The sequence below is a fragment of the Manis pentadactyla genome, chromosome 5 (assembly GCF_030020395.1).
Source record: "Manis pentadactyla isolate mManPen7 chromosome 5, mManPen7.hap1, whole genome shotgun sequence".
NCBI lineage: Eukaryota > Metazoa > Chordata > Mammalia > Pholidota > Manidae > Manis > Manis pentadactyla.
This window is the reverse complement of record NC_080023.1, coordinates 151,025,130-151,031,753: the sequence shown is the minus strand read 5'-3', so window position 1 is coordinate 151,031,753 and position 6,624 is coordinate 151,025,130.

Below are 6,624 nucleotides of genomic sequence, written 5' to 3'. Positions count from 1 at the left end.
CCAAATTGAGGGGTTTCATCCTCACAACGTGGCCAGCTGGTGAATATTATCCCCATTTTCCAGATGAGGAAAAAGAGGCTTGAGAACTGAGAAATTTACACAAAAACATGCAGCAATTTAAGTCATCAAGCCAGGATCCAGATCCCAGGTTATCTGACCCCAAAGTCTCCATTCATTCCTTCACCCCTCTGGGGCAGGAAGCCTTGAATCTGCCCAGGTGAGGGATGGGGGCCAGGAGCCTCCTCCTCTGGGACTCCTCTCCTCCTCGTAGGAAAGGGCTGCGCCTAATTATATTTAAGATGTGGGTTTGGGTCCCAGCTCTGCCACTCACCAGTGGGGAGACCTTAGACAAGTTTTCAACTTCAGTTTCAGTTTGCTTATCTGTAAAATGGGGATATTAGTGCTTAGCTCATCAGGCTCCTGTGAGGTTGGAAAAGAGGGCGTGGGCAGCCGGCACTTAATGAGCACTCCCTGCCATCTGCCCGTGTGATGAATCACATCACTGTTGCTCTGACGCACCAGGATTCTCTGGGGCATTGTTCCATGCCTGCACCTGGCCCATTGCAAGGAGGAAGACGCAAGGGACCGTTTGCTGGGCACCTGCTATGGTTCAGACACTTCCAAGTCACTGTGTCCTCACAACAAGTAAATGTGCGGTGTGGATTTCACAGTGTATCCTTGAACTGATAAGGCAGCTGAAGTTCAGGCTTGCCCCAGAAACACAGGAAGGAGGAGGAGCCAAACCCAGTCCCTCTGGCCCTAAAGCTCAGCCCCTGCCATCCCCTCCAGCCTTGACATGGGGTCTCCTCCCTCCCTCTCACAGAGGACTCTTCGGTACCTGAGTGGTGCCTCCGTCTCCTCCTTGTCCCTCTTCTCAGGCAGCATGTTGGGTCTGACCAGCAGGTGCAAATGACTTGGGCGCCTTTGTGGAAGTCCCCCTAGCCCCAGAGTCTGATGGCTGTAGCCCAGGTTCAACGAGGGCTTGGCCACACCACAGGCTGCTTCCTGCCTAGCCACCCAAAGGACTTGGGCAGAGTCTGGTCACTGCCACCCTGGGAATCTGGGAGTCCGGTGGAGCTTCTTCACCCCAAGGCCAAATCCTCAGCCCGGTTTCTGTCTGTCCTTTACCTTTTGCCTCCACCTCCCCTCCTCACCTCTACCTCTATAAGCTCTTGGTAATATCCTTGGAATAGACAAAGGCTCTAAGAGAGGCGTAGGGGCCTCTCTTGACTATTGTTCATCACAAAGAGAAGTAAAAACAGAGGGTAGAGATGCTGCTGATAATCCTGCTTTAAGCCATTAATGTTTAACAACTTTCACCCCCAACCCAAGTCTATTGTCAGCCTCAAGAGCCAATGGTTCATTCATTTGCTTTTCCTTTCCCTCTGCAATGTCCTTTACACCCACACACGCAGGAAAAGGCCAGGAATGGCTTTCTCCCCGAGTCCTAGAAAAGCTCCTCATAGAGCTCACCCCTCTCCTGGGCTCAGTGATGCTCAGGGTCACGTCACAGGTCCCATGAGCAGCAGCATGTAGGAGGGGAAACCATGGATTCAGCGCAGGCTCACTTGGACTCATACCCTGACACTAGCTTACTTGCTGTGTGGCAGCTGATGGATACCTCACCTCTCTGAGCTCATCTAAAGATAGGAGGGCAGTACTAGCTTCTTGCAGGCATTAGGACACATTCCAAAGCTCTATCACCCTCCCTTCCCTGCATGCCCCCGTGCACAATGAATCTCTAATTCGGATGTTAAAGAGGACAGAAAGCAAAGACGAAAAAGAAGGACATGTATGAAACATCCAGCCCTTAAATCATTCTGTTAGGTAGGAACAAGAACTTGGCAGAAGACAGAAAAGTAACAAAATAAAGCCAGCATTTCTTAAGATCTCCCTACATTCCAGGCCCTGTTGTAAACCATTTACAGTTATTAACACACTTGGTTTTCTCAATAATTAGGTGCAATTCCTACCCCCAATTTACAGGTAGGAGAGGCCAGGAGAAGGTAAATCACTTCCACAAAGTCATGCAGCTAGAAAATGGCAGTGTGCAGCCTGAAACCAGGCTGTTGGACTCCAGGCATATGTCCAATCATAAGCTGTATTGCTTCCCAGCTTCTCCCTGCCAGAATGGTTCTGTCTCAGGCACAAAGCACTGTGTATTTTCCCTGGTCACCTTTTGCAATGGGAAGGTAGGAGCCGCTGATGTGGGTCACTCGGGAGATTTCAGCGGCACCGAGTCCCACTCTCTGGTCAGTGTCCGGGCTCCTGGCTCGCTCTCCATGCTGCAGTGTACCTGGAGTGACTCCTGCCAGCTGTTGGAGCCATGTGTGTGTGCTGCCACGGGAGCAGTTTGAGGAAGCCAGAAGCTGTGCTTAAAGTGTAGCAATGCTTAGTCTCTCTCTCTCTCTGTCTTTCATGCTTTCATATTGAAATGTCACAATGTGCCATTCTGTGCTTGGCTTGGGAGTGAAATATGTCACACCCAATTTTGCTCCTTTACATTCATGGTCCAGGCTGGGGACAGATGTAAGAACAGGCAACGGCCAGCAGCATGGCAAGCACTGGGCTGGGACCTAGGGTACTGTGGGAATGCAGAAGAGGGGCTCCTGGCCCAGCCTGGTGGAAGGGTGGGAGGAGGGAAGGAGGGAAAGGGAGAGCCATGTGAGAACTAACCCACAGCAGGAGTTGTCCAGGCAAAGGAAAGGAAAGGGCTCCCAGGCAGAGGGAGTGGCTCAGGAAGGGACCTGGGTGCAGGGACAGGTGAGGAGGGTGTCATCCTTGACCCCCTCTCTCTCTCTCATCCCACATCCAGCTCAGATGTCTTCACTGTTCAGACCTCTCTCGCCCAGGTCAACCGCTTTCTACTGGACAACTGCACCCACCCCACGGCCTCCGGCTCCCACTCTTCCACCCTACCTACTATTGGCTCCTTAGCAGCCATAGAGGTTCTTTTAAAAGTGAACTCTGACTGTACTGCACCCCTGTTTAAAACATGCTGGTGGTTTGCATCCACTTGGAATGAGATCCACACTCCTGCCCTGTGGGACCTGCTCTCTAATCCTACTTCGCATTTGTTGCTTCTATGAGGCACCTCGAGTAGGCAAATTCATACAGACAGAAATGGGATAGAGGTTACCAGAGGGAAGGGGAAATGGCAAGTTATTGCTTAAATGGTACAGAGTTTTTGTTGAGGATGATGAAAAAGTTCCAGAAGTAGATAGCAGTGATGGTTGCACACATTACAAAGATACTTAATGCCACTGAATTGTACACTTAAAAATTGTTTAAATAGAGTGAGCAGGAAAGACCTTGGAAGTAAGGTGTCTGTTTTCCTAGTTGAGGAGAGCTCTTGGGTAGCAATGAGAATTCAGAGGAAAAGCAGTTGTGTTCGTCTAGCCAAGAAGTGCAGACAGATGCCAGCAGCTGAGTTGATGAACTGGAATTGGAAAGAACTTCTCACATCTGGAGCCCACTTTTGACCTCTGCCACTAGTTGAAAAAGCAGTCAGTGGTGGGAAATGTTTTTGTCCAAATGAAAGAGAGAAAAACCTTCAATCTCAAGTCACTGAAATGTTATCCTAGCCACCGTGTATCAAGTCCCAGCTAGATGCTAGGCACTTCTAAACCCTTCACAAGACTATGATGTAGATGTCATTAACTCCACTTCACAGAGAAGGAAAGAAACTCAGAGCAGAGCAGACACTTGCCTAAGGATGTACAGCCAGTAAGTGGTAGAGCCAGGCTATAAACCCCAGTCCATCTGCCTTGTAAGCCAGGACTCTTCACTCATCACACTGCCTCTCAGAAGGTGCCAGTTCTAAAATTCCTCAGAAGCAGCCTGGGCATCAATAGGAGGATAGATCCATTGAGGGATCCCAGATATTTGATCTGAAATGAGACCCTTGATCTGAGAGCTGCTCCTCTTCATTCCAGGAGCTCCATGAGGTACATCGCTCCTAATAATAGTCCTTAATAAGAACTGAGTTTCTTTTTGCCAAAGGGGGAGATTAAATTGCTTTATTCTCAGTCTATGAATCTTACAGCATCTCCTAACTGCTATTGAACTGACAAGTTGCTACCTTTTCTCTATTCATCCCACAAAATGCTCCCAGAATCTCTGCCATAGGCCAGGTTCTCTGCTAAACATTCAGATGCATGGCTGAGAAGACTCATCCCTGCCACCTGAGGATCACAGTCTGGCAGAGATGATGGGAAGTAAGCAATTAATTTCAGTACCATATAGAAAAGTCTGAGATACAGGGTGACTGTGAAATCACAGAGGAGAGGTACCCACATCAGCCTGGCTGACGAGGGAAGTCAACCTGGAGCCAGAGGCTAAGGCTGGGTTTTGAAGGCTAAGCAGATACATATACATAACCTTTCTGAGCCCCAGTTGCCTCCTCTATGAAATGGACATAATGGTAGCACAGAGTTGTGATGAGAATGAAACTAAGATATAAAAAAGGGTATACAGCAGGTGTTCTCTAAATTGACCTAGTACAACTAGTTCTACAACATATTATTAATTTACAAACTGCTATTATTATTAATAATAGATAATCTTCCCCCATTCAAAATGAAAAGTTCTTTTGAGGTTTTTAGTGGTTTAACCTGCATTTCTTTTTCATCTCTCATGTCCCAGCAGCATCAAAAGGCCTGCCCCTTAACTGCTTCCACCTTCCTGGCCTACCTTTAGGATTCCTCCCTTCCTAGAGGTCCTCAGAAATACATAGGCAGAGACCTACGAGTACCCCAGAACCACATGCATAGATCACAGATGCACACACATAGACACCAACAGATACCACAGTCAAGTACATAGGTGCTCACCAGCACTTCCAAACACATGCAAACTCATAGAAACATGACCAAACCCGAATACACACACACATGGAAACACAGCAGCAGCACACATGGAAACACCCCTTCCAATATGCACACATCACCCCTCCCAGTTCTGTCACAATTGAGGGATGTTAGAAGTTGCAGGGAATGGAAGCTGGGACCCCTGTTCCTGACTTCCCTTTGAATAATTGGTTGGTGACAACTGAGAACTCCTCATAGCCCTCGTTGAAGAGCTTATATCAGTAATTCTGAGTCTTCAGCCTGGGTCCCATCTCTGATAAAATAATTAATTTTCCATTAGAGCTTCTCCCTCTCTGAGTCATCCTTACAAGTCCCTGGAATAATGACACTTAAAGAGGAAACTTTCTGAACATCCCCCAAAACCCTACAGAAAGGTTCAGCTTCCTTGGTGAAGCATTTATGTGCTGGGGAGGGTGCTTGGAGTGACATGGTTTCCATATTTGAGGAAAGTAAGTGGGTGGGAGTATCAGACAACTGCAAAGTGCAGATCATCATTTAAATGAAATCCCCACGGGGCTCCATGGCAGTGTTAAATCACTCTGTGCCTCTATGGAGGTGACACACAACAGGTTCTCTTTTGTTCTGCTTTACCACTGAGAAAGGCAGTGTGGAGCAGTGGAAATATCCAGGGGTTTGATCCTGGATTTGAGGTTGAGCCATCATTTCTGGACTATGAATAACTGGGCAAGTTGCTTACCTCTCTGAGTGATGGCTGTTTTATCAACTGAGTACAATGATTAAAAGCAGAGTATAATGATTAAGAGCACTACATACTCAGTGCCTGATGAATGCTAGCTATCCTTATTCTCATCACTGCTATTATTCTCATCCAAATTGGGAGGATTAAGAGATTAAGAAGGAAACTGTGCCATGGAAGAAGCTGAGACTGTCAGATGCTACCATTATCAAAGCTGGCTCTGTGTATCCAGAGGATTGGTCTTTTTAAAAAAAGTCAAACATAAACTTCATGCTCAAGATCCAAGAAAACAATTAGGATTGCCAATGGCTTTAGGATCAGATGGACTTGGGACTGAGGCCTATTTCATCTCTTCAAGCACTCAGTGACCCTGGGCTTTTCCAAGCCTTTTTAACTTTTCCAAGTTTTAGTTTCTCATTTATCAAACTGATAAATGCTACCCTGCCAATATCTCAAAGATGCTGAAGATCCTGCAGCTACAAGACAGTGTGTACAAAATGATTTTGCAGTCTAGGACCAGTGAGGGGGAGGTACCTCTCCTTGTTTGGCAGGATTTTGTTCAGGGACTTGGGAGTCTCCTTATAGGAATGATAGGAGATTCCCACCACCTCATGGAGCTGATGTGAAGACTCAATGAAATTCTGAGCAAAGGTGCCTGGAATAGGAATTCCTTCCCCTTTGCTGCTTGGCAGGAAGGAACCCACACTACTTCACTCTGAGAACTAAGCCTCAGTGGGGAAGGCTTCCAAAGCATCTGCTTCTAAGGTGTAGCCTACTCTATGCCACTGTTGTTCCTGTCACTCAAGAGAGCCTACTGGATAGCAGATGAGAATCAGAGGGAAGTGGCTTTGCCTTGTCTTCTGCTATCTGGAGCTTCCTTCTTGCATTTAGACATTCTGGTTCCATCCGGTGACTCATCACAGGTGCTCCTTTTCCTTTTCCTCATCTCCTAGACCTGAGACTTACATTAGATAATGGTCTTTGGGTGCATAGTAGGTACTCAGAAAATGTTGGCTGAATAAATAGTGCATTGCTAACTCTCACTGGTTTCCATTTATT